Raw genomic sequence first — 27,167 nt, forward strand, 5'->3', positions numbered from 1 at the left:
CTGCCGATTAGGATATGGTCCGTATTTTTATGTAGTTTCACCGACATAGTTGCGTTCTTGTATGTATTGTAAATTAACCTTGTGTATCGGTAGTCAATGCGGCATGCTTGTAGTGCTTTCAGAATTTTGTCAAATTCTACCGTGTCAAAGGCTTTATGGAAATCTACAAAAACCAAAACGAGTGGTCGATTTTATTCGATAGTCTTATCTATTACCGTTTTAATGCTCTGTAGGTGATCATTTGTTCCAAATGAGGGACGAAATCCCGCTTGCTCCATTGGCTGGTAGAAATCAAGATTTTCTCTTACCTTATCTTAATGTATACTCGCATTTGTTCTATGTAAACTTTTGAAATTTCTATACATATTCGTCTATAGATCATTTATTATATTATACTATCATTTATTACATTAACACTTTTTAATCGCATTATTAATTGATGCTGAACTTGTATTTTGTCCCTAAACTCTTTTTCTGTTAGTCATTTTCATTTTCAGTATTACATATTATTAGTCCATGTGGTGAGACCGCTCCCGTCTGGAATAATTTCTGATTCGGTTTCTTTGTGGATTCCTATTCAAGAATGTCCCCTTTAAACAAATCTGAAGGGTGCCGGGTGGAATTTTTGGGCAGAAATTGTTTAAACAATTAAAAAAAAATACAAAAGATCACGTTTTTTTGCCCTAAAACATATATTTTTAGGTTTTTTGGCTCATTCTAAACAAGAAAGCTATCTTGTAATTTTTCTTAAAAATTGATAGTTTTCGAGCAGCTGCTTCACAAGCAGAGTGAAACTTAGTCTTCAATATCTCACTTCCTTTAATTTTACTGGAAATACTGCGTAATTTTATTATAACTGTACGTAAGGCAGAAATGTTTAGTGCTTATTCTTCATCCTCCTCAGTTTGGTCTTTATGTTCTTCATACTGCTGTTCTCGTCCATGATTGCCAGTTTCACTGTGTAATAAGGTCTTTAATAAATCTTGTACATCAAGGTTCAAAATGTGAGCAAAGCACCTAAAATGTTGATTGTCTGAATCGAAGTGTGGCAGATGTTTGCCCAATTCATACATATTTACATTTGGTACTTGCAGTTGCGTTGTCGACCGTGATACGCTGTATTTTATCAATTATAGTCCGTCCGCTATAACTTTTCCCATGCGGTACGATTCATTTTCAATCAACTTAAGTCAAAACATAAATTGAAACGAACGTCGATGTGTATATACATTTTGTATACTGTATACTATATACTACACACATCGGCGTACGTTTCACTTTCTGTTTTGACTTAATTTGATTGAAAATGAATCGTACCGCATGGGAAAAGTTATAGCGCACGGACTATATGTCATATTCCATTAAACGTTCTTGGAAAATTAACAACTCGCTACTTTTTACTTGTTACCATCCAATAACCTGAGTACCGGATACCAAACCGAGAATTATACACTTCTCCAAGAAATTAACTCACCTCCTTAAAAATGGGTCATTTTTGATGTCTTGAATTTCCTAAATCCGATTTAAGTGATTTTATTAATATGATATAGCCTTTTTGGTTAACAATATCACTGTAATAATATTGTTGCTAGAAGGTAAATTGTCGTTATATAGGTACCGGATACCGTACCGGTACCAATGAGTATACCAATCAAACTGTGTTTTTTTTCTCAAAGTTCGCATCATCCTGTGGAATATTCCAGCATTTATAAAATACTGAAATTAAAACCCAACTACAGTCTGATATTTTCTTAACATTCTCTTGTTTTATTCATTCGCTTATGTTGGATAACAACAAAGTTATTTTAGCAACTAGCCATGTTTTTCATCAATACAGGGTGTTTGGAAATACGTATGGCAAATTTTAAGAGGTAAACGGGTTACCCGAATGCGCGCCATTGGTGAATATTAAAAACTTAATTTTATATAAAAAATGCGTAATAACTACCTCTTAAAACCTACCAAATTTCATTTGCATATCTCAACTGGTTTTAGAGCAATAAATAAATCGTCAGTTTGTAAGAAAAATGTTAACATCCCCTATTTCGGAAACGAAGCATTTGCGAACATACGTTTAAAAGCAAACTGTCATTACTCTTTCGTGCAGAGTAATTACCCCTTAAAGTTTGCCATACTTATTTAAAAACACGTATTGATGAAAAATATGGCTATCTATAAAAGTTATACCTAACTTTTTATTATCCAACTTAAGCGAATGACTCAAAAAACAAAATGTTAAGAAAATATGAAGATATAGTTGGGTTTTAATTTCAATATTTTATAAGCTAGAATATTCCACAGGGTGATGCGAACTTTGAGAAAAAAAAACACAGTTTGATTGGTACACCCGGCATACAATGACAATTTACCTGCCTAGCAATAGTACACTGATATTGTTAAAGAATAAGGCTATAGCTATAATATATTAAAAAATCATTTCAATCGGACAACACGTTTAGGAAATTCAAGACATCAAAAATGACCCCTTTTTAAGGTGGTCCGTTAATTTCTTGGAGTAGTGTATATCACCAAACACAAAGAGAAACAAAAGAACCGTCGATTGATAAAACAAATGACCAATTGAATTTAACTACAGAAAAACTGTTATAAATGTGCTTTTGTTTTCCATATATTTCACTGTAAATATTTCTTTGTTCAATGCCTCGTTAGACAGTATATCCTGTCATAGTATCATGGTATATTGTTATTAAATATTTCGTTATTTTTTTTACACGGTATGTACAGCCGGCGTTATCTGCATTAATGTGTCTCGGGTCTCGATATTAATACTTTTAAATTAGGCGCCCTTTTAGGTCATTGCACACTCAACAGAAAAAATATACATAATAGTCTTACTGTTCTATATTATAATACCGATCAGATTTTTGTGGTCTGTAGATTCGTAGAAAACTAATAAGGAAAAAAATTAACTACTTATTAGGTATATCTTTTATCAGCTTGCATAAGGTGACAGATTATTATCGACATTAGAACATACTGTCGGCGTCGCAAGGTCGCAACGCAAGAATATTAATTTATGATTGGAGGGCTGCTATTCTCAAAACGTGGACAATTAATTTCAGAGCGAATAAGTCGTCTGTTGGGACAGGGGACAGAATGTACAAAATATTTTATTTTTGCATTTTAATAATGATCTCTGAGTACGTGTCAAATGTGTCAAAAGTTCTTTTAATAGATATTTTGATTCGCTACGTATGCTTATGTGTTCGTAATGCGCATAAGTCCAATTTTTCAAATTTTTGTTAAATATTTTTTGGTTTCTCATAGAGTATCTAAGAATATGCCCGAACTAAAATATACTCTCTAAAACGACCCTCAGTTCTAACTGCAAGACGCAAGAGTCTTGCAGGCTTAGTCTTGTTCTTGCTCAAATCTTGCACGGTAAGGCTTGGTCTTGGTCTTGCTCAAATTAGGCGGTCTTGGTCTTGGTCTTGGGAAACGCAAGAACAAGACCAATAAAAAGAACAAAAGCATAAATAAGTTAAACCCTTACAACTACATTTACTCAAGTTGGTGATTCCACTGTAGTGTTGCCCAAATGCAAGACCAAGACGAGACTTAGATAGTCTTGGTCTTGGTGTTGCGCCAGTACACCTGGTCTTGGTCTTGGTCTTGGTATTGCGCTCCCAGTCTTGGTCTTGGTCTTGCAGCAAGAGTCTTGCTAGTCTCGCAGTTGCCCATTAGCCTATTGCATATCTTAGAACAACGTAACAAAGAGGTACATTTTAAGTTTGAATATCATAGCCATAGTAAAGACTAGCCAAATTAATAAATATCGAAACAACTTACACCGGGTGGGGTTTGAACCCACGATCTAATTGATCCCTGCCTATGTTCTAACTAACTAAAGTTAAAACAACCTCTTAAAACCCACAAAATTTCATTTGCATATCTCAACCGGTTTTAGAGCAATAAATAAATCGTGAGTTTGTGAGAAAAATTTCAACCCCCCTATTTGGTAAACAAAGCATTTATAAAGTAAGCGTTTATGAAGCAAACTGTCATTACTTTTTCGTGCAGAATCACCCATTAAAGTTTGCCATACTTATTTAAGAACATTCTGTATTGATGAAAATCATGGCTAGTTAAAAAAGTACCTAACTTTTGTATTATCTAATATAAGTGAATGAATAAAAAAACATAATGTTAAGAAAATATGAGGCTATAGTTGGGCTTTAATTTCAGTATGCTATTGCATGCTAGAATAATAAGTTAGCATAATGCTACAATATTCCACAGAGTGAGAAAAAACACAGTTTGATTGGTACACCAGGTATACACTGACAATAATTGATCTGTCTAGCAACAATATCTATTATTACTGCGATATTTATAAGGAATAAGACAAAATATTAAAAAAAAATAACTTAAATTGGACAACAGGTTTAGGAAATTTGAGACATTAAAAATGACCCGTTTTTAAGGTGGTGCGTTAATTTCTTGGAGAAGTGTATAGCGTTAAAATAATATTTCGGTATTATGTTTACACGATATCCGGCATTATTTCTATACTTTTGTCTGGTTATTAGGCGGCCTTGGTCTTGGTCTTGCAAAAACGCAAGAACAAGGCCAAGAACAACAACAAGAACATAAATAAGCTAAACCCTTACCACTATATTTACTCAAGTTGGTGATTCCACTGACACTATATTTCGTATAAAAAAATAGTACCTAATTTCTCTCCGTCGTTACTTGTTCTATTTGTTTGGTTTTTGATTTGCCGCCCCTTGGGTATGCTGCCCTTGTGCGGTGTAGGTACCCCAAGCACCCCTTGCACCGCGCTTTATATTCCTGTATCTCGTGTAACATAAATTTGTTGCTCGCACATAGTTGGTACTAAAATATTCTAGGGAACACGTATTATCGAAATATACCGGTACCCGATTTTGTTGCAACCTTAGAAAAGAATTTATTAGTTCGTCCCACCCAACGTTGAACCACGCTTTATATTCCCCTGTTTCGTGTAAAATAAATTAGTTGCTCGCACATATTTAGTATTAAAATATTCTAGGAATTACGTACTATCAAGAAGCAAAGAAGCATTACTACTAGCAAAGAAGATCAAGTACCAGAAATATTAAAAAGGAGAAAGAGCATTGTCAACCAAGGATCAGAACTGCTATCGGAAATCAAAATAGACGAAATAAAACTAGCCCTAAGAAAAGCTAGGAATAACAAATCTCCAGGCGAAGATTGCGTAGTTACTGATACAACCAAAATCGGAGGCACTTGTCCTCTTAAGAAAATAAAAAACCTTTTTAACATGTGCCTTTTAGATAGTACTATACCAGGCAAATGGCACAATGCTCAAGTAATTCTATTGTACAAAAAAGGAGATCCCCATGAATTAGAAAATTACAGACCTATAAGCCTTCTTAGTCACTTATACAAACTCCTTATTAGAATAGTAACGAATCGTCTTGAGAAAATCTTGATTTCTACCAGCCAATGGAGCAAGCGGGATTTCGTACCGCATTTGGAACAAATGATCACCTACAGAGCATTAAAACGGTAATAGAAAAGACTATCCAATAAAATCGACCACTCGTTTTGGTTTTTTTAGATTTCCATAAAGCCTTTGACATGGTAGAATTTGACAAAATTCTGAAAGCACTACAAGCATGCCGCATTGACTACCGATACACAAGGTTAATTTACAATACATACAAGAACGCAACTATGTCGGTGAAACTACATAAAAATACGGACCATATCCTAATCGGCAGAGGAGTCTGACAGGGCGATAACTTATCGCCTAAACTGTTTACCGCAGTACTAGAATAGGCTTGAATAAAACTTAACTGGGAAGAGCCAGACCTGAATATTGACGGTAGAAGATTAACAAATTTGCAATTTGTAGACGACATAGTTTTATTCTCTGCCAACCTCAAGGAGATATGTACAATGACATGAACTTCAGTTAGTGTATGCCAGTGTAGGTCTTAAAATAAACATCTCCAAAACAAGATTCATGACAAACCTAGTACCTAGCGGAAATATCAATACTGGAGACAACGATGTAGAGCTAGTGAAAAAATACATATACGTTGGACACGAAATAAAGATCACAAGAGACAACCAAACATGCGAACTACGAAGAAGAATAAACCTACCATGGGCAGCCTATGGAAATCTAAAAGAAATCTTTAAAAGCGATATACCAATTTCTCTAAAACGTAAAACATTTGACCAATTTGGGTTGCCTATGATGACTTAAGGATCGTTTAAACACAGCGATAAATCAAACAACTTATCAAGGTCAATCGAGTTGTTGCAACTTATCATTGTGTGTAAACGGTGCATCGCACAACTTATCAAAGTTGGAGTTGGGTTGAAGGTGGTATCGCATTGAATCGCAGCGTCTAAACAGCGTTTCAACTTGTCATCACAACTAGTTGCTGTGACTTGTCGTTGTGTTTAAACGACGCTTTATGGTGCCGAAACTTTGAAATTGACAGCTACAACTTCTAAAATGCTGCAAATAGCCCAGAGGAAAATGGAAAGGTTAATGCTGAGTATATCGCTTCGTGACCGAGTTAGAAATGAAGACTTAAGGCGAAGAACAGGAGTTACCGATGTAATTTCCCGAATTGCCACCCTGAAATGGAACTGGGCCGGACACGTCGCCCGAATCAGTGATAGGGGTGGACGAAGAGATTACTTGAGTGGAGGCCGAGATTAGACAAAAGAAGTAGAGGAAGACTACCTACTCGTTGGACTGATGAGCTCAAGAAAATGTCAAGAAATTGGATGCAAAGTGCTCAAAATAGAGCACAATGGACAAAAATGACGGAGGCCTATGTCCAGCAGTGAACGAAAAGGGTTGGATGATGATGATGATGATACGTACTATCGAAATATATCGGTATCCGATTTTGTTGCTAACCGTAGAACTTGCAAAGTTTATCCCACCCGACCTTACTCCGCGCTATATGGGTCTCTGTTGTATGTTAAATAAATAAGTTACTCGTACATATTATTTTGTACTAAAATAATTTAGGGAACACGTACCATCGAATTATACCGCTATCTGATTTTATTGCTCATTGTTTTAGTGAACATACAAGTGTTTCGTTGTGCGTCTAATGAGAAGCTTGCCCCGCCCCACTTTCGACGCGATTTCCTGGTCAATGGTTTGAGCAACAAAATTCGGAATAGAGCAACTAATTAGCACATAAATAGCACTAAATTTTTCACCAAAAAATTTAAGAAGTTTGAGCTTTTTTCGGTGTGAGTGGGTGCAGCTTGCCATTAAGCTGGACCCCCCCTTTTGAACGCGATTTCCTGGTCAACGGTTTGAGCAACAAAATTCGGAATAGAGCAACTAATTAGCACATAAATAGCACTGAATTTTTCACCAAAAAAATCAAGAAGTTTGAGCTTTTTTCGGTGTGGGTGGGTGCAACTTGCCATTAACTTGCACCCCCATTTTCAACGCGATTTCTTGGTCAACGGTTTGAGCAACAAAATTCGGATTAGAGCAACTAATTAGCACATAAATAGCACTAAATTTATCACCAAAAAAAATCAATAAGTTTGAACTTTTTTCGGTGTGGGTGGGTGCAGCTTGCCATTAAGCTGGACCCCCCACTTTGAACGCGATTTCCTGGTAAACGGTTTGAGCAACAAAATTCGGAATAGAGCAACTAATTAGCACATAAATAGCACTAAATTTATCACCAAAAAAATCAAGAAGTTTGAGCTTTTTTAGGTGTGGGTGGGTGCAGCTTGCAATTAACCTGCACCCCCCACTTTCAACGCGATTTCCTGGTAAACGGTTTGAGCAATAAAATTCGGAATAGAGCAACTAATTAGCACATAAATAGCACTAAATTTATCACCAAAAAAAATCAAGAAGTTTGAGCTTTTTTCGGTGTGGGTGGGTGCAGCTTGCCATTAACCTGCACCCCCCACTTTCAACGCGATTCCTTGGTCAACGGTTTGAGTAACAAAATTCGGATTAGAGCAACTAATTAGCACATAAATAGCACTAAATTTTTTGCCTAGTCCGAACTTTATTCGCGATGGTGGGGGGTGCAGCTTAATATGGGTCAAAAATAGTTCGAAGGAACCTAACTTACCTTAGTACAATTATGCATATAAAAAATGTTACAGCCCTTTGAAGTTACAAAATAAAAATCGATTTTTTCGAATATATCAAAAACTCTTCGAGATTTTTTATTGAAAATAGACATGTGGCATTATTATGGCAGGAGTATCTTAAAGAAAAATTATAGTGAAATTTGTGCACCCCATAAAAAATATAAGGGGGTTTTGTTCCCTTAAACCCCCCAAACTTTTGTGTCCGTTCCAATTAAATTATTATTGTGATACCATTAGTTAAATTCAATATTTTTAAAAAATTTTTGGCTCTTGGTCTTTTCCATTAAGGCAGTTTTTATCGAGTTGCGGCTACTTTTTAAATATGTTTACATAAAGATTTTATGGGGGTGTTGTTCCTTTAAACCCCCCAAATGGTTGTGTCCGTTCCAATTTAACTATTACTGGGATACCATTAGTTAAACACAGTGTTTTTAAAACTTTTTTGCTTCTTTGTATTTTTTCTACAAGGCACCTTCTTTTTTAATATGGTTCAAAATATACCTAAAAATGTAAATCATAAATAAATTTTCCTATTATTACTAAGTCTCCATCATTGTACAACCATATACAAATATGTGGTGGATTTGACAAATATTCAAAATATCTCGATAAAAACTGACTTTTCGAAAAAGTACTAAGAGGCAAAAAAGTTTTTAAAACAGTGTGTTTAACTAATGGTACTACAATAATAATTAAATTGGAACGTACACAAAAGTTTGGGGGGGGGGGGGGGGGATTTAAAGGAACAAAACCCCCATAAAATTTTTATTGGGTGTCTAAATTTCACTATAATTTTTTCTTAGGATACTAATGCCATAAGAATGCCACATGTCCATTTTCAATAAAAAATCTCTAATAGTTTTCGATATATTCGAAAAAATCGATTTTCATTTTGTAACTCCAAAGGGCTGTAACTTTTTTTATGAGCAAATTTGTATTAAGGTAAGTTAGGTCCAATAGAACTATTTTTGGTCCCAGAATATGTGATTAAATTTATGACCTGTATTTTCGTTACACCCTGTATATGTGTACATATACACCAAGGGATACACATACACATAGGTATATACATATTATGTTCTCAACAAACAAAAAGTAGAAAATCAGGCAATCATGATTGCTTATGTTTCTATGTATGTACCGACCATTAAAAACTATGGATTCAATTCTTACCATTCTAAGTCTACGGTGGTGGAGGTGGCGAATAACTAAGTCTTTCTAAAATCCGACGCATTAGGGGCGTCGGAGAACCATCGGACGAATTAGAACTTACTATTTCTTCTATACTCGATCCTACAAAAGAATACAGTTTTAGGTATGTATTTATAATTCTTTATACAATGTTTCAATTTAATCAATATTTCAACATTGAAAGAAGCTGAAAACAAATACTCTCCTCGTGCTGGAAACAAAAACAAAAAATTTAGCCACAGCACAAAACATCTTCATCATACCAAAAATGAACTAAGAATTTTGGATAAAAAAATTAAAAATTAGGTTAGACAGGATCTGAGGCGATACAGTATGACGGAAATATTCAAAGTAATAGAAGAACAGAAAAGCTTGAAAGTACTCAGAAAGAACATGTCCACTGGAAGAAAAACATCCACAAATTAATAAATGAACATGAGTAAATCATTAATGATCGAGATCGAATTATGAACACTATAGAAAGTGAAATAAAAATGTATACCATTTTTATTCAGTTGCAATGCGAAGGCAAAACTGTTTTATTTTTCACTTAGAACAGAGAGCGCGAACCAGCACTCTAAATCGACGATTTGTAACTCTAATTTGGAGTCATCTTCAGAGAGGCATAGGTTTGCTGCTCTTTGCCCCAAGTGACGAAACTCCAAGAGCTTATCCCCGCATTGCAACTGACGTTTATGGAGTAGGTTTCTAACGACATCTGGCACCTGAAAGTCAAAGTTTTCAACCTAATAGAGAAATTAAAAATATTGAAAAATATTAGAAATATTCCTAAAAGATATTTAATTGAAAACTTATTGGACCATTTTCCTGGTTGGTAACACCTCCATGGCTTCTAAAAATTGTAAGCCACATGGATGCTGAAGCGAAGAAGACAAGAGGGAATTAAAAAACTTACAATTCACGACCCCGTCTGTTCAGCTGGTAAATTCCAACGGAAAATGGACCTAGTTACTCAAAGGAGTAAAACTAATATAAAATGAAATAAAAATGTATACCATTTTTATTCAGTTGCAATGCGAAGGCAAAACTCTCTTATTTTTCACTTAGAACAAAGAGCCAGAAATGGTCTGCAATCTGGCTTGCAATTTTTAGAAGCCATGGAGGTGTTACCAGGAAAATGGTCCAATAAGTTTTCAATTAAATATCTTTTAGGAATATTTCTATTTTTCAATATTTTTAATATATCTATTAGCTTGAAAACTTTGACTCTCAGTTGCCAGATGTCGTTAGACACCTACTCCATAAACGTCAGTTTAGGGCCGCGTTTAGGTCAATTGACGCCCTAGGTAATTCTCTAGTAGCCGCCCTTCAAACATGTACCATTTTTGCGAAAAAAAAATTACAGAAATTTGCAAAAATACTAAAAATGGATTTAAACTACAATGTGTATATACGTATAACAGAAAAAATTGTCATTCAAGTTCGATCATATCAGAGACTTCTTTTAAAAAAAAAAAATTTCTTGACAAAATTAAAAAATTGCACGTTTTTGCGTCATACTTGATGAGAAATTATTTCTAATTCTTGATGACCTTTCAGCGGACACGTTGGCACCTGGGATGCACAAGTAAAAATGCAAAGCAATGTCAAAATTAGAGAAAATGTCCTTCAATCCACTTAGTGCAGTCACTGAATATTTTCACCTCCGATATCGTTGAACCTCCATCAATTTTCATGAAAATTGGTCAATTGGTGAGTAGTTAGAGGATACCTCAAGGAACAAAGGTGACATGATGCCAACTTGCGCTTTTACCGTGGTGGTTTTACCCTTTCTCGAGGATGAAAATTATTATTTTTTTAATAATTCCATAAATCGATAGAAAGACAAATTCTAAGCAAAATTTGTTATATAAAGTTATTAATATAAATCAATACTTTTTGAGTTATTTAAGATCAAAGATTTAATTTTTTTGTAAAAAATGCATATTTTAATTTTAAAGCTGTTTTTCACGTAGAACTCAATAACTATAGATAAGCTTGTACAAAAAAGTTATTATTATCAAAATTGAAGATAACAAAAAGCTGAATACACTCCTTGCTTAAAGAATTAAACTAATGTTAACTCAAAGTGAGTTATGGTTAATTGAATGTATATTTTTTTCGACGAGTACTCAAATCTAACTATTCAAGCTTAAATAACGGGAAAAAGATGCATTTTATAAAATATACCTACTAATCACTTGTCAAAGTACTTCGGAGTACCTATCAAATGAGCTCCAGTAGAAGTCAATATCATCACAATTAAGCAAGTTATGATGAAAATAAGAGAACCCTTTAGAACTTTTTAGGAAAAAGTGAAAAATAAAATATACGCCATTTCCACAAATATTAAAATTTATAGTAATCCTTGGAAGAATTTTTTTTATATTAGCATAAATAATGATTTAAACAATTTTGACTGGTTAGAATGCATATTTAAAAAAAGATATAATTTAAAAAAATCAGAATTTTTAAAATTATCGTAATTTTCATTTTCTTTTGATAATAACTCCAAAAATACTCGATATACGTAAAAAGTGATATGTATAAGTATAACCAAATTTTAATTTTCTCTGTATCAAATATTTTAAAGTACACTTTAGAAGACCGAAAATAATCATTTTTTTCAAGAATTTTTTTTTCAGAACCTTTATTAAAAAGGAACATAAAATGTTTTACATGTTAATATCTAACTCTTAGAGAGTACAAAAAACATATCTTTTTTCATTTATGCACGTACACTAATATTGTAGAGGGCGCAAAAGTGGAGGCCTCGAAAAATGATGACGGACAGTTAATCTCAGGATTGAGATATCTGAAACAAAAAAATCGTACTGCATTCGAAAAAGAAAGGATTCTTACGTGACAATAATTTACCACAATTTGACCAAAAAATAGATAATAAATATTTTTTAACCATGAAAAACTGAAGAAAAACGGGCAATTGCAATTTTGTTACAAAATTTTTTCAGATTTCCGTAAAATCTTTTTTTGCAAAATTTGTCACGTAAGAAACCTTCCTTTTTCAAATGCCGTACGATTTTTTTGTTTCTGGGATCCCAATCCTGAGATTAACTCTGCGCCATCGGAACCATTTTTTTCGAGGCCTAGATTTTGGCGCCCTCTACAATATTAGCGTACGTGCATAAACGAAAAAAGATATATTTTTTGTATTCTCTAAGAGTCAGATATTAATATATAAAAAGTTTTATGTTCATTTTTAATAAGGGTTCTGATAAAAAAATCTTGAAAAAATGCTTATTTTTGGTCTTCTAAAGTGCACTAGTACCTTAACTTTATATAACTATATAAAACTATAGGGTATATAACTATAGGGTAAAAAATAACCGAGATAGAAACGTCTAAAGCTTAAATTTTGCTGCGAGAACCATATAACCGGAGCCATTTAACCTTATATTTATAAAAAAGTAAGGGGTTTAAAAGATTAAATTCAACGTGGTTTAATAGTCGATAAAATTATCTTTCAAATGGTGTTAAGGCAAACCTGATATCGTAAAAATTAACGGAGTTATTTAAAAAAAACAATAACTTTTTTGAAAAAATTCTTAAAAGATAAATTTTGAAAAATATTTGGTGCATAAATTTTAATGCTATCAACTTGTTCGGGGGCTCATTTGATAGATATTTCTAAGTACTTTGACAAATTTATGTTTAATGAGGTTATGTTATAAAATGCATAATTTTCCCGTTATTTAAGCTTGAATACTTAGATTTGGGTACTCGCCGAAAAAAAATATACATTCAATTATCTATAACTCACTTTTAGTTAACATTAAAAGGTCTTTTTAGTAAGGAGTTTATTTCATTTTTTATTAGATTCAATTTTGGTAGTAATAACCTTTTTGTAAAATCTTATAGTTTTTGAGTTATTTATGATAAATCGGTTAAAAGCATTTCTCCCAAAAAATAAAAATCTTTGATCCTTAATCTTGATCTCAAAAAGTTTTGAATTATTTTAATAGCTTTATGTAACAAATTTTGCTTAGAATTTGCCCCTCTATCGAATCCTGGGGATATTTTTAATAAAATAATTTTCACGCACGAGAAGGGGTGGCATCCACCCGCAGGGTAAAACCGCAAGTTGACACCATTTCACTTTTGTTCCTTGAGGTATCCTTTAACCACTCACCAATTTTCATGCAAATCGATGGAGGTTCAACGAAATCGGAGGTAATAGCTCATATCCACCTTCAGTGACTGCACTAACTCTCTTTAAATATTAAGATATGTCAATTGGTGATTTTATTGTGGTATCCAAATGCATTCCGAATGCATTCATGCATGAATGATGTATCTTGGTCGTCTTTATTTAGTACCGGATTTTCAGCGTCTTTAATAATTTCTTCATTGCTTAATTTTGGCAAATCTGTTAATAACACGAAAACGTTGATAAATACGTCGATAAGATTCCAGACGTCTATTCAGGTCTCTTATCAGAGTGTCGATTATAATATAGAATGTGTGGATTTGCGTCTCATCGCTAGCTGAAAAGATTAGTTCATCATCGGCCCCCTCGTCAAATTTAATTTTTCTTTTTCTCTTTCTTATTTCTTTATATGTTTTATTTGGGCACAATTTTTTGGCTTTCTTGTGGTAAAGTAATTTGAAACAGCTTTATACTCTTTAATGACAGAAGCCAGATCCATAATTTTTATATACAAATATTTTTTGTACAGTATTTGTGCCGCCCTCTCATAATGTGCCGCCCTAGGCAACTAGGATAAAGCAACTATTGCCTAATGGATAAAGCAGCCCTGCGTCAGTTGCAATGCGGGGATAAGCCCTCGGAGTTTTGTCACTTGGGGCAGAGAGCAGCAAACCTACGCCTCTCTGATGATGACTCCAAATAGAGTCGAAAATCGTCGATTTAGAGTGCTGGTTGGCGCTCTCTGTACTAAGTAAAAAATAAGACAGTTTTGCATTCGCATTGAAACTGAATAAAAATAGTATAAAATTTTATTTCATTTTATATTAGTTTTACTCCTTTGAGTAACTAGGTCCAATTTCCGTTGAAATTTACCAGCTGAACAGACGGGGTCGTGAATTGTAAGTTTTTAAATTCCCTCTCGTCTTCTTCGCTTCAGCCTCCATCTGGCTTGCAATTTTTAGAAGACATGGAGTTGTTACCAGGAAAATGGTCCAATAAGTTTTCAATTAAATATCTTTTAGGAATATTTTTAATATTTTTCAATATTTTTAATATATCTATTAGGTTGAAAACTTTGACTCTCAGTTGCCAGATGTCGTTAGACACCTACTCCATAAACGTCAGTTGCAATGCGGGGATACAGTGACGTAGCAAGGGAGGGGCGAGAGGGCGCTTCGCCCCGGGTGTCACCCCTTCAGGGGTGACACCCGAGAGACCCAATCACAAAAGAATGAATCGTTACTTTGTGACTTTACTCACGTAACAATCTAAATCTAATCGATATTAGGTATTTTGTGAACACACGAAACCGAGAAAAGTCGAGTTTAAAGAGGCATTTCGTGGATTTTTTCCATTAAAAGGAAAAAATCAGTTAATCTAAGTTGATCTAAGTAACAAAATTCTCAAGAAGCTTGAAATTGATGGTGTAGAAATATTATGAAGTGTCGTTCACAGGGATACGATAATGCAGCTGTTGTGAGCGGCGTACATGGAGGAATACAAACTATTATTAAAGCAAAAATCAAAAAGGTCATTTTCGTCGGATCTATTGATCATTTAATTAATTTATGTGGCCAGCACTCTTTTGCGCAAAACATATCTTGTGTAACATTTTTCGGAACTGTAGAAGCAATTTTTATTTTTTATCTGGTTCCATTAGCTGCTAGGAAGTGCTTATTAAACACAGCAAAACATCCTGTTAAGCGACTTTCCACAACGCGTTGGAGTTCTCAGTCACTGCACACTATGCTGGCTGCAGTTAAAGTATTGGCAGAACAGTTTTGTAGTGTTGTTGCTTCAATTGACGAATTCTTTCATCAACAAGAAAATTTATACACCAGAGGTGCTGCACATATCCTTATACCCGCTTTGTAAAATTAAAGGCATAACCGTTGATTAATCAGCGACCAAAATAGGGGCACTTCGTCTCTATATTAAAGAAAAACGTAATCATATTATAAATGACGCAATACATAGATTTTGCCACGACAAAATATGAGGACGACGGCATTTCCACTAAAACTAATTCGATGAAAAAAAAAAAAACGAATGCATGGTGAGTTAGCTACCGATATAGGACTTACACTTCGAGCCGAACTTCAAAGAGATATGTTGGAATGTTTTGACATATTCAATGTTGAACTCGAAACTAGATCAGTCCATTCATATGGCTTCATTGTTCGAGGCTGTGCAGACACGCACTTTGCTTTTCCACGAACAGTGAACAGTTGAAATTAGCTGTTTCAACATTTTGTGACTTTTACCATGAAGAGGTATCAGAAGAAGACCTCCTGCTAGAAATACCAAGGCTCAGAAGACTTTTACCAGCGGCCAATATTACAATTATCTAAATGGTTAGCTGTAGACTTAGACTTTTTAAAACTCATTGTGGAATGGGATTTCATGGAATCTCTCCCAAACTTAATGGTTGCCTTAAAATTGTCTATGACCATTTTTGTATCGGTTGCTTCAGTAAGAGAAGTTTTGGGAAGCTAAAATCAATCAAGAATTACTTGCGAGAAACAATGACGTCAACAAGGCTAAATATCCTCTGTTTATTAACCCTTTGCGGTCGTTGTCTATGGTCAAAATCACTAGTAATATACAGGGTGTCCCGAAAAGATTGCTCATAAATTATACCACAGATTCTGGAGTCTGTTGACCCCAGTCAAAACTGACTTTTTGAGAAAGTACTAAGAGGCAAAAAGTGACAACGACCGCAAAGGGTTAACTATCGAACATAAAGCAACACAAAACATACATGTAGAAAATGTGATTTTCAGAGTTTGTCGCTAGTAAAGCTAATAGACCTGGATCCCGCGTACCAAAAAAAAGTTGATTAATAGCAAGCTAAAAATTTGTTAATAGCTTAATGGTGTCTAGTCGGACAAACTTTGATGTATGGCAACACTGAAACAGTGGTTGTTTTAATTGTGGAACAGTTTAAAAATTTGGAACGTCAGACTGCGAAAACGTTCCATGTATTTTGTCGGACAGAACTTCCAATTGATTTGTTATTGTCGAAGCGAAGATCGGTGGAATATGCGCATTTTATCAATGAAATTCGATATTTTTAAGATATTCCAGAAGCCGATACAGATAAAATGTTTTAACGACCTATTAATCATTCAGAATTACACGACGGATATTAGTACAGTTAAAATAATTAAGACGATAACCGGACAACATTGATTTAATGAGTAAAATTTAGTTTTTTTTTGCTTTAATGACAAAAAAGCAAGCCCATCAGCATTACCCAATTAAAAATTATTTTTCACATCAAATTTGAAACATTATTTGGTTGAAAAATCTCATTTTTGTTGGCAAAAAAATTATATTAATTTGTTTGGACTAAATTACAGTTGTGCTTATCTTAAAAAGATTGTTACTGTCAACATTCGCACAGTGTTGCCAAACTGAATTTTGTTATTTTGTGTGTAAATTTTTTCCACGGATCTCCGAGGGTACTGTACCATTTCATTAAACTCTCATTTTCAAAAATCAGACTGGTGTTTATCACAAACTGGGAATTTTAATGAGTGGAACCCGAAGAAGAGTTTAATGAAAGGGTAACAAATCAATTGGATGTTCTGTCCGACAAAATACATAGGACGTTTTCGTAATCTGACGTTCCAAATTTTTAAGCTGTTCCACCTTAAAACTTTCCCTGTTCCAATGTTCCCGTATATCAAAGTTTGTCCGACTAGAGACCCTTAAGCTATTAACAAATTTTCAGCTTGCTATTAATCAACTTTTTTTTGGTGTGCGGGATCCAGGCCTATAAAACAAAATATTTTAATTCATTCACATAGTGTAAACCAAAAAAGTAAATGAACTGTTATATAGAATTGCCGGGAACTAGATGATAGTGGTAGCTCAAGATAGGGAGACATAGAGAAACATAGAGGAGGCCTATGTTCAGCAGTGGAAGATTACGGCTAGATTATGATGATGATGATATACTATTTACTGCAGTTTCGTTAACTACAATTCTTAATTTTTTCATTATTCAAAACATACCTACTTTTATCGGATTTTCGTTGATTTTAACAACCTTTATTTTTAGGATTTGGGGTGACACCATCGATTACCGCCCCGTGTGTCACCCACGCTAGCTACGCCACTGCGGGGATAAGCCCTCGGAGTTTTGTCACTTGGGACAGAGAGCAGCAAACCTACGCCTCTCTGATGATGACTCCAATTAGAGTCGAAAATCGTCGATTAAGAGTGCTGGTTTGCGCTCTCTGTTCTAAGTGAAAAATAAGTCAATTTTGCCTTCGCATTGCAACTGAATAAAAATGGTATACATTTTTATTTCATTTTATATTAGTTTTGCTCCTTTGAGTACCTAGGTCCATTTTTCATTGGAATTTACAAGCTGAACAGACGGGGTCGTGAATTGTAAGTTTTTGAATTCCCTCTTGTCTTCTTCGCTTCAGCATCCATCTGGCTTGAAATTTTTAGAAGCCATGGAGGTGTTACTAGGAAAATTGTCCAATTAGTTTTCAATATCTTTTAGGAATATTTTTAATATTTTTCAATATTTTTAATATCTCTATTAGGTTTAAAATTTTGACTTACTATAGAAAGTTTTTACAGGGTGATTGATTAATTTGGTAAAGCTGATTAGTTTTCAGGAATGATTGATATTGCTAACTTTCTTTATATCAAATACAGGGTGAGTCAAAACGCAAGTACATTATTTTCTCAATAATTTGCTTGTGCTTTAATTTTTAGGTAACATTCCCTATGTCTAAATTTATTAGTTTTCGAGATATTTTCATTTTTCAATGGACCAGTAGCGTGGCCACCCAAATCACCAGAATTTAATAAACTCGACTGATTTTTTTGGGGTTACGTTATTAATGAAGTTTATAAAATACCTCCAACAACAAGGGATGAGATGAATAATAGAATACAATGTGTGTTTCGATATGTTAATTTACAAATGCTTCGTAGAGTAAGTAGTTCATTCAATGATCGTTTTTAGGCGTGCATAAATGTGTTAGGAGGTAATTTTGAACACCTTATGTAATTAAATATTAAAAATATTTTATTAAAAGTAGCTTCTAATTTTTTCAAACATGTTTTTTTTGCAAAATGTATTACTGATAAATTATTTTTTGTTCTTTATTTGTTACATTGTTACATTTACATACAAAAGTAGTGTTTAATTGTCTTCACAAAATGTTGTATTTTGTATTTGTGTGTTTTTATGTAAAATTAGTACTAATTTTCTTTCTTTATTTGTTACATTTACATAAAAAATAGTTTTTAATTGTTTCAAAAATGCTGCATGTTGTGGTTGTGTTTTTTTTTTGTAAAATGTATTACTAATAAATTATTGTTATTTATTTATTTGCTACATTGTTACATTGATTACCGGATTGATAATCAGTAATCGTTATTTGTCAATTCAGTCATGGCTTACTTAAAATTTAGATAAATTTAGACACCTAAAATAATTTGCTCTGAAAAATGAAAATATCTCGAAAACTAATAAATTTGGACATAGGGAATGTTATATAAAAATTAAAGTACGGTAATGTTACTTTTCAATAGTGATATAAAATACAGGGTATTACATTTAAAATTACTGAGAAAATAATGTACTTGCATTTTGACTCACCCTGTATTTGATATAAAGAAAATTAGCAATATCAATCATTCCTGAAAACTAATCAGCTTTACCAAACTAATCAATCACCTTGTAAAAACTTTTACCATTACCAATAACGAAATCTTTGTTTTTTTAAAAATTAATTTATTTTAAAAATTCCGAGAAAACTCTTGAGTATTTAGCTAGTTTAAATTGCGCTTATCTTTTACTGTCAACTTTGCGTTGAAAATAAATCGACGAACGTAGACAATTACGCAAATTAATTTATGCTTCGAGCATATTATTATTATTATTCAACAAAACTTGCAGAGAGTTTATCGATTGAGGCCTTATCAATTTTAATTCGGGAATTTCGATCGAATCTAAAATTCCTCTTTCGGCCAAGAAGATTGGGTCCGCGATGACCAAGACGGATTCGCCGAATATTATTCTCTAAAAATTCTGAGGGAGGCTGACCACGCGATAAAAAATCTGCCGGGTTGTCCAACGAGGAATCGTGTCGCCAATGACACCGAGTATCATCATCATCATCATCATCATCATCATCATCATCATCATCCAGCCTTCTGCATCCAAAGTTGAACATAGGCCTCCCCTAATTTCTTCCAATTTTGTCGGTCTTGGGCTTTCTGCAACCAATTCCCCGCAATCCTTTTGACGTCGTCTGTCCATTGTATAGGTGGTCTACCTCTACTTCTTCTGTCTTCTCTTGGTCTCCACACTGTAATTTTTTGGGTCCACCTCCCGTCCTTCATTCTGGCTACATGACCCGCCCAATTCCACTTCAGCCATGCTACTCGCTCTATGACATCTGTGACGCCTGTCCTTCTTCTGATTTCTTCGTTTCTGACCCTGTCTCTGAGAGTCAGTCCAAGTAGTGACCGTTCCATTCTTCTTTGGGCCACTCTAAGTTTGGTTGCTGTGGCCTGGGTTAACGATAATGTTTCAGAGCCGTAAGTCATGACTGGAAGCACACATTGGTTGAACGTCTTCCTTTTCAAATAATTTGGCAAGTTGCTCTTGAAGATGTCTGATAGAGCTCCATATGCGGCCCATGCTAAGGTAATCCTTCTCTGTAATTCAGCAGTTTGATTGTCCCTGGCAATTTGGATTGCATGCCCTAAGTATTTATATTTATGGACCAATGCTATTTCGTTGACGTCGACTTTTGGATTTTCGCTTGGTACCAGGTTTGTCATGTATTGTGTCTTTCCAAAATTTACGTTTAAACCAACTTTTTTACAGGCGGCATCTAATTCAGTAAGCATAGTTCTAATCTCTTTTAAGTTGTCTGTTATAAGAACTATGTCGTCTGCGAATCGTAGGTGGGAGAGCCTTTCACCGTCGACATTTATTCCTTTGGCGTCCCACTCCAATTGTTTGAAAGCATGTTCAAGGACTGCCGTAAAGAGTTGGGCGTATACTAGTTCGCTCCGGCGGCCAGATTTTAATACCCTATAGAAAAGGGGCATAGGTAAATTCGCTCCGGCCATATATTTCTTAGAAAAGATAGTTTAAAAATGCCTTCACTGGGTACATAATGAATAATAATTAATAGCCAGGGTCAGCGTATATAAACAATGTTTCCTTCATCAAGCAGGTACTTTGATACATTTTATTAATACAATGTTTAATAAATATTTCTGAAACTTTGTATTTACCTAAATATAAAAATACTTCGTACTTAAAATTATATTAAAATTATTATAACCATAATATATGTATCACTAAATTAGTATGATGTTAGAGCTCATATTCCCTTGCTAAATATTTGATTGGGTTTTTCCTATAAGAAATTGCAAGGGATATATTCCTTTGAAAAGATTGGTAATTCGTAGTCACTTGAAATTTTATGATAAGATACAAGGGTGGTGCAAATCTCAACATTATTACTTTAGTTACCTACGGTTTAAATGTCTTTAGTTCATGATAGAGAAATCTGAAATAAGTGAAATGTTAAGCGAAAAGGGCAAGTATATGTTATTTATTGACAATTGCAAGTATAACTTCCATAAAATGCTTGCTAATAACGTTGGCAGTGTGTAGAAAGAAGTTGCAAAGCATTTGGTGAAACTTTATATATTTGTTGATAAAACCAAAGAATACTCCATCCAACAAGAAGCGAAAGCACCTGTCGGCTCCTTTGATATTCAGGGGACAGAAATATCGGTCGGAGAATGGTAGGGGTAATACTTCACACTACACTAAGAAAAGTAGTGAGGAATTCGTTCAAAACAGTAGGAAATTTGAGTTACACTGAGAAACAAAGTAATAATTAAAACTATAGTATTTTTAAGTTGATCTATTTAATATGAATTGTATTTTTTTCTGTAAAATTTAATATAACCCATATATCAATTTTGTACTGATAAGTAAAAAGGTTTTAAGTTAAAAATATCGATTTTGACTAAGTTTTGTAAACTTATGTAAACGTGGTGGATTTTTAATGCTTAGCTGAATTGAATAGTTAATTTCAAAATAGAGATTAAAATTTCTATCTATTTCTATTACTTTTTTCGTACTAAAAAACTTGTTAAAATAAATATTTTTAGATAGAAGACCTTTTAACTTAGTAAAGAATTATACTTTTAAATTTTCTATTAACTTTGTCTTACGTTGATAACTTTTTTGCTTCTTTTTGATAAATTTCTTTGAATGTCTATTGATCTCCAAAACCACCATATTCTCGCTGCACGAGGAAACTCTGCGGCTGAGGCTAGAATGACTTTATTCACCTTCGATTTCTTTCTGTGCATCTGAGGTTTCTGGAAACTCTGGTTGTACTGTACCAAATTCAACTCGCCTGGATATATAACAATTATCCCACCACATCTAGCATCTAATACCTGGGAATTAATCTATCAGCTGACAACAATATCGAAGAAGAGGTAAAAGAACAAATAATTAAATAGACAACAATATCGAAGAAGAGGTAAAAGAACAAATAATTAAAGCCAGTAGAACGGCCCGGTGCATAAACGACACAATTTGGAAAAACAAATACGTAAGAGTGCAAACAAAGGCCCGAATATATAAGTCAGTTATTAGGCCAGTTATGACTTATACGGCCGAAACAAGACCAGATACAAGCAAAACACAAACACATCTGGAGACCAATGAAAAGAAGATCTTAAGAAGGATTGCTGGAAAAGGACTACAGGACAAGGTAAGAAGTGAGGAAATCAGACGCATATAAGCAGGATGTTTGAATCAAGGATAGTAAGAATAGGGACAGGTCACCGTTAGGCAGAAGAAGTATAGGACGCCCAAGGAAAAGCTGTAATGACCATTTAGGGACAGAATGAAATGCAACGTTGACGAAAAACAGGCAGTACCTACTATATAAAAAGCCTATATAAAAGAAAGAAGATATCAGGTCTAGCATCTAGCCACCTTAACCTGCTTCTTATTTTGTTTCCAATAGGATCCACACACAATTCGTATATACTGATTCCTAACATTATCTTTTCTAGTTATTCGCTAGTTCTAGTTATTAATAACTACGGGTTTAATACGGAACTTAACCTAACCCTAATGAAGCTCTGCTTTCACATAAAATTTTCCAGTTTCAGCTCTCTCTAATTGTTATTGTTACCGTCTGATACATCTCTTATGCCACTCTCACATATTCAGCCGGCACTCCTTTCCTACTTAGTACCAATAGGTTTCTGGTAACTTTGCTATATGCCTTCTCAAGATTAATAAACACTATGTGCAAGTTTTTCTCTTCCACTCTCCCTCAGCTGTCATAAAATAAAAATTGATGTTGTGGACCTGCCTTGCATTAATTCAGAATTACTTCTATTTCTAGAACCGTACACTAAATTATGTTAGATTTCAAATGTACTACGATGACGAAAACTTATTTTGAATAGGGTGCTAAAACAAATACTTAATGATCTGAACAAAATTGCAAATATTTGTTTACTGGAAATAAAATAATACTATTGCAAATTAAATAAAACACTAAAGAGCTATGTTTAAATTGTTTTTATTCTTTATTAAAAATCTGGGAATAAATAATTTTAATATATAGGTAAATACGTATATGGAATCACATAAATGTTTGAAAATGAATGAAAATGAATTACATAAATGTTTAAAAGGAACTTCTCTCATTGCCCTACGATCGTTTACCTGCTACGATTTCTCGGTACCCCCACCCACTCTTCTATGCTCGGTACTGAAAAGAGAATAATTATTTGTTTACGATCGAGTGGGGCATCCCAAATCCCAGTACGGTACGGTACGAGCCACACAAGAAAATCCACCTTTGCGTGGAGGTGGAGATATCACAATGAGAGTTTATTTTAACAATAGATGTGTTTAATAATAGTATTATCCTTTTTTCTACAATTAGAAAAGATTAAACAACACAATAATTTTACAAATTAATACATTAACATTATTTGTTAGGTTCTACAAACAGTTGTTAGGGATTAGGTTGAGAAATAAGAAATAATACATGAAACATGGCGGACCGTACATGCGCAAAGAAATTTGGATCGTGAAATAGTCGATGCTTTCGCTTCTTGTTGGATGGAGTATTCTTTGATAAAACTTTATATATAGTTGAATATAGTGATAACCACACCCATGAAAGTTTATCAAAAACAGCGTTAAACCGGCAAAAATTCAGTAATGGTGTTAAGCGGAAGGCAATGGACGATTTGTGTGAAAAACCATTGAAGTTGATACACAGCGAAACTAAACAAGCTGTATTTTTGCTAAGCATATTCTGTTTTCAACAAAATACTTATTTTTTCAGTTATTTGAGAAAAAACGCCCGAAAACGTATTTTTTGTCGAAAAATAAAAATTTTTACTCACAAGTAACTCGAAAATTATTAACTCAGTTAAAAAAACTCTCTATAAACTATTACTTAGAATAAAAGTTCCTTAGAATAAGTCAATTTGTCCAGTTCTGAACTTATTTCAAATGCATGTTTTCTGACCCATGAGACTTTCACCCCTCAAGTAAAAGCAACCAACGGCACAAGTCCAACTTTGAAGTGGAGGGTAAGTAGAACCTGAATCCAGATTTTCAAGCAAATCAGTATTAACGAGTAAAATTACACTTCAAAACGGTCATTTATTGAGCTAAATCTAAATAATCTAATTGCACTGTCTCATATTATGTATTTATATAAATATGTAACAACCAATATTTTATAAATATTGTTTCTATATAAAATACATAGGTCACAGTACCAATTTTTCCGATATTAATTTTCCTAGAACTTAAAAGAAAAATACTTAATCCGCTTAACCATGGGAGCGAACTAGGTTATGGTTTTCGGAGCGAACTAGTATGTAATTACGAGGGTTTTTTGACCTTGGGAGCGAACTAGTGTGCTCCGAAAGAGTTTGGGAGATAACGTATCTCCCTGTCTAATTCCTCTTTTGATTTTTATAGATTTGGTATCTTTGTGTAGACGGACAGCCATGGTCTACACCGACTATACTAAATTTAAAATCAAGATGCAGTAGAAATAAACAAACCAAGACACGTTAAATACTACTAAGAGCACTCCCGAATCATAATTTACAATGTATAAACTTTGGAAATCATGATTTGGGATTTACAATGTATATACTGTTAAATAATTTTTATGGGGAGAATTTAAAAAATTAATTTTATGTCAAGACCACGAGACCGTAAATTTTCATGGCCCTGTATATAGTCAATTTTGTAAATAAAATAATTTAGCCGTAAGCAGTGTTTCGCGGAAGAGTAAAAATTTAGTGGTAAAGTTTCTACGAACGATTTATACATTTTAACACAATGAACTACGAACGCTTGTTTAGAAAGTTAATGGATTCCGCGGTTGGAGTGAAACAATGGAGAGGGTTTCCAAATGTTTTCGCAGAAAGAACGGATCGTAAACAATTTTGTTTAGTTAGGAGAGAGGGTTTTTCTAGATTGTAAGTAAATTTAATTTTAATATCTTCTGGAAATTGACAAGACAGAAATTTTGTACACAATACTATTTGTTCTTAAGAAAAAAGTAGGGATATGCTGTGTGGAGAATGCTTGTGATTGGAGAGGACAACGATAGAAGGGGAATAGAGTGGTGAGTTTCAGATTGATGAGAGAAAAAGATTTCACTGTGTAATTAACATCGAAAGCAATATATATCAATAAAGAATCTACAGGATTCTCCAGCTCTGCATACACCCCTCAAGAAGAAGTAACAGTCTTTGAATGGTACGAAATCTTTGGGTTAATGCAACCAACAGTAATTCGTACCCCGGTTTCTCTGAAGATCACTTCCAGCATGCTTCTCAAAATCTTCCAATCCAGATCTTCTACTGCATGGTCTATTTTTGGTAAAGCCAAATTTTTGATGTCATAATTACACATAATTTTCTTCAAATTAGTTAGAGCCCGCCATATATTCTCGTAGCTTGGAGTGTCCGTATAAGACTTTCTGGTCACCATATACAGCAAAGATCGAGGACCATCTTCTAATCGCAGTACCCTTCCGATTTTAGGCTGCTGATTTCTTAACTCGACCAGGCGGCCCAACTTTCTATTGAATACAGACGAGATTCCTTTAGTCATCTCGAGGTCTTGGGCAACACAGTGGGCTAGAGAGATGTTTTCTGTAACACTAAACAAATCTTGCTGAACTTCTGTGGTCACGCCGAATCTAGCACTCTTTCTCTCTGCGTAATTTGACATAAATTCCTTAAAACTTGGCTGTGCGGCATCTTTCATCACCTGTTGGACGACTCGTGCTTCTTCTGTTTCATTTGAGCCAGCATATGGTGCAAGACGATTTATGTGAATAACTTTTGGTTTACCGTTTGGCCATTTCTTAATTCTGTATATTACGTCATTTATTTTCTTCTTAACTTCATACGACCTTCCCATTGTCTTTGCAGTTTAGGACACAAGCCTTGACGACGTTGTGGATTATAAAGCCAGACAAGATCACCTACTTCGAAGCTTTCATTCTTGAATCGAGAATCATATTGATCTTTCATTCTGTCACTGGCTATCTGGAGGTGTTATGGGACAAGTTCATGAATGTTGTTTATTCGTAACTTCTGGTGGTCGACGTATTCTTCGCCTGCAACATGTTCCTCGGAAGGTCTGCTGCCAAACTCTAGGTCGCAGGGCAAACGAACTTCACGACCCAACATCAGACAGGTTGGTGTCTGGCCTGTAGTTTCATTCACGGCCGAGCGGTAGGCCATCACACATTTCTGGTCGAATTTCTCATTATTTATCTTAGACGTTTCATTGATCTTTTGAGAAACACTTTCGAATTTCGATAAGATTTTTTGTTCTGCTAACTCTAAGTGGAACGTCTTTGGGTCATCTCCATTCTTCTTGAGGACCTTCTCGAGTCGTGATTTCAGGACTTTCTTGGACCCACTGGCATCTAACTGGTACTCTTCTAACTGTTCACATAATTGTACGTAATAGATAAGGTAGCTTTTGTCTAAACATAAAGATTTCCATCTATTACATAAGATGAAAGAAAAAAACCTTCATTTTGTCAAATCTTCAAATATCAAGACTATATGGTTTACCAAAAATTCATAAACCGAATATTCCTGAAAGACCAGTGGTTAGTTTTTATAATACTCCAGTTGTTACATTGTCTACATTCATTAATACCATTTTACAATCTTCAATATCTTTCTTCTTCTTAAAGTTACATCTCCTAGCGGAGGTTGGATATCATAATGGCTATGGTCACTTTGTTGGCTGCTGCTCTGAACAGTTGTAATGAACTACAGTTAAACCATTCTCTAAGGTTCCTTAGCCAGGAGATGCGTCTTCTTCCTATGCTTCTTTTTCCTTGGATCCTTCCTTGCATAATAACTCTCAGCAGCTCATATTTCTCTCCTCTGGTAATGTGACCCAAATATTCTAGTTTTCTTGTTTTTATACTGTTCATAATTTCTAACTCCTTATTTAAACGTCGTAGCACTTCAACATTGGTAATCCTTTGAACCCACTGAATTTTCAACATTCTTCTGTAACACCACATTTCGAACGCTACTATTTTTCTTATATGTTGCCTTTTCAATGTCCAAGCTTCCATTCCGT

Source organism: Diabrotica virgifera, chromosome 10 (genome assembly GCF_917563875.1).
Source record: "Diabrotica virgifera virgifera chromosome 10, PGI_DIABVI_V3a".
Classification (NCBI taxonomy): Eukaryota; Metazoa; Arthropoda; class Insecta; order Coleoptera; family Chrysomelidae; genus Diabrotica; species Diabrotica virgifera.